The sequence below is a fragment of the Myotis nattereri genome, assembly GCF_964212035.1.
Source record: "Myotis nattereri genome assembly, chromosome: 4".
Taxonomy (NCBI): domain Eukaryota; kingdom Metazoa; phylum Chordata; class Mammalia; order Chiroptera; family Vespertilionidae; genus Myotis; species Myotis nattereri.
In genome coordinates this window covers 74,542,331-74,544,740 of record NC_138079.1, presented here as the reverse complement: position 1 = coordinate 74,544,740, position 2,410 = coordinate 74,542,331, and the positions used below count along the sequence as shown (strand labels likewise).

The 2,410-nt window shown below is 59.0% G+C and overlaps 1 pseudogene across 1 annotated transcript; it reads right to left on the bottom strand.

Moving 5' to 3' along the window:
• Nucleotides 1-547: 547 nt before the first annotated feature.
• On the bottom strand, nt 548-1,976 carry LOC308518524 (calcineurin B homologous protein 3-like; annotated as a pseudogene). Its single transcript has 2 exons — nt 1,681-1,976; nt 548-1,065 (listed from the first exon to the last, which is right to left on the bottom strand). The product of its transcript is annotated as a calcineurin B homologous protein 3-like (transcript).
• Between the last annotated feature and the right edge of the window lie 434 nt (nt 1,977-2,410).

Below are 2,410 nucleotides of genomic sequence, written 5' to 3'. Positions count from 1 at the left end.
ATATCTTGTTCCCCACTTCTCACTTTTGTCACCAGCTCATCTTTGTGCCGTTTAGAGTGTAGAAGGTGCAGGCTATTGGGTCTGCAGGTAAGAAGTTGCCATGCTGCTAGGAAGTCGTGCTTTCTGTTTCCAGCTGTTTACCTACTTCCTGGGAAAAGTAATAGCTCTCTATAGCATCATGGAGCTTGGAACCAAATTTTTGCCATTAAAAACTGGCATTATATTGAACCATTCATTGAGAAATCAATCAAAATAAAAAATGTCTACTTTAAAAAAAATAGATTTTTTAAAAATTATGCAGGGAGGGCCCTAGCTGGTTTGGCTCAGTGGATTTTTGTTTGTTTTTTTTTGTCATTAACAAACCCTGTTCCTTTTTTATTAGAGATAAAAACAGTAAAGTCCCACACACCATGCCCTGTCCTGGTGGGGCGGGATGAGCTGTGGCCGCAGGCCCCGGCCCGGCTGCTCAGGCCTGGGGGGGGAGGGGGGGGACGGCTGCTCAGCCTCAAGGGGGCTGCTCGGCCTCGGGGGGGGGGGGGGGGGCTGTGCGGTGCAAAATGCGGTCTCCCCGGGGAGCGCTCAGTGGCAGAGGGCCATGGTCTCCATGTTAAGGAAGCGGACGTGCATCTTGGTCTCGATGTCGATCCCCTGCCAGATCTTCAGGAAGTCGCTGAAGGTGATGCCCTCGTACACCTGGTCAGGCTCCACCTGCCCCATGCAGACGCTGGCTGCCTCCATCATGGCCCCGTCAGCGATGGAGCGGGCCGAGTCCTTCTCGATGTGCGGGTTCCCCGAGAGCAGCTCCTCCACCACATTTCGATATTCCTCCACGGTGATGCGGCCGTCGCTGTCCGAGTCATAGATGTGGACAGAAATCGCAGCTTCTCTTTCCGGCACAGCTGCACCTGCTCCTCGTCCATGGTGACGTCGATGGGCTGGACGTAGGCCATGGTGGTTAGGAAGTCCTCAAAGTTGATCTCGTCGGCCAGGCCGCTGGGCCCCTTGCGCAGGTTCTTTGCCCTCCATGGCCGTCCGAGCTTGGGTTCTGTTTCCCAACAACCTGCTCTGGGGCCCAGGGCCTGGGAGGCTCAGCACAGCCCCATGAGGTCCTCTGAGACCTGGCGCCCGGGCCCGGGACGCAGGGCTGCCTGGCTGTGCTGCGGGCACAGAGGCGGGACTCGCACTGGGGAAACCGAGGCTCTGAGCAGTGCAGCAGCTCACCGGGTCCATCTGACACTTTCCTTGGCATCAGGGGCTGCACTGCAGCCTGGGGCCGCCGTGTTTGCGCAGCTCAGGGACCCAGGAGGCTCTTCATGTTTTGCAATGGTGGAAAGAGTGTTTGGGGGGGGGGGGGGGACCCAAAAGGATGGCATTTCATGACAAGTGAAAATTTCATGAAATTCAAATTTCAGTGACTGCAAATACAGTGTTATTGGCTCACAGCCACGCCCATTTCTCCACTGTTGCTGTGGCTGCATTCAGGCCACCGAGGCTGGGGAGCAGCTGGGACAGACCTGGGCCTGAACTGTCTGCTCTCTGGCAGCGTCCCAGCAGCCCAGGCAGCGCTAGGAACCTGTCACTACCAGGGCAGGTCACGTGGCTCCAGGTGCTTTAGTGAATCAGGGCAGTTTGCTGTCCCTGGTCCCTGTCCGTGTGCCCTCCTGAGGGGCAAGAAAGGGCGTTGCCCGGGCGGGGCTCAGGGAGCGCACAGCAGGCGTGGTCACGGCCACCAGGCGGGTCCCGGTGACAACAGCTCTGGAGAGGCCTCCGCCGCTGCCAGCCCTCACACGGACCCCAGCGGCCACAGTCCGGCGTCCCCGGAGGGAGGTGCCATCAGAATGGCAGGCGGGGGTCCCGCCCTTACTGTGCGTCCCAGCAAAGGGCCACTGGCCTGGGTCAACTAGCCGTCGAGGGCAGTGCTTCGAATTCACTGGGCCTTTGCACGAGCAGTTACCCTGCAGCATCTTCTCTCCCATGTTGCCTGATGAACTCCTGGTCGCTCTCTCCTCAGGTCTTGCCCCATGAGCCCTGGAGGGAGGACTCCCTACTTCCCCACTGTGAGCAGGCGAGGCTCCAAGGGGCTCAGCATCTTGCTCGGGCCTCGCAGCCCCCATCCAACCAGAGCTGAGCCGTTCAGGCTCACGCTACTTGGAACGGGTCAGGGAAGTCCTGATGGCCCGATCCCTTCCTTCCTCTTTCTGCCGGTTCTTCCTGTGTCAGCGATCTCTGCAGACAGAGGGGTCAGGCCTGGTGCTCACACCCCAGGAGCCTCCATCCAGGCATGTGAGTCTTTCAACGCCAACAACACGGCATTCGGTGGAGGAGCTCCGGCCGGAGCCTCAGCTCTGGGACTCAGGCAGCCAAGTGCACCATCTCCCTGAGCCTGTTTTGCCGTCTGTGGTCCAGGGCA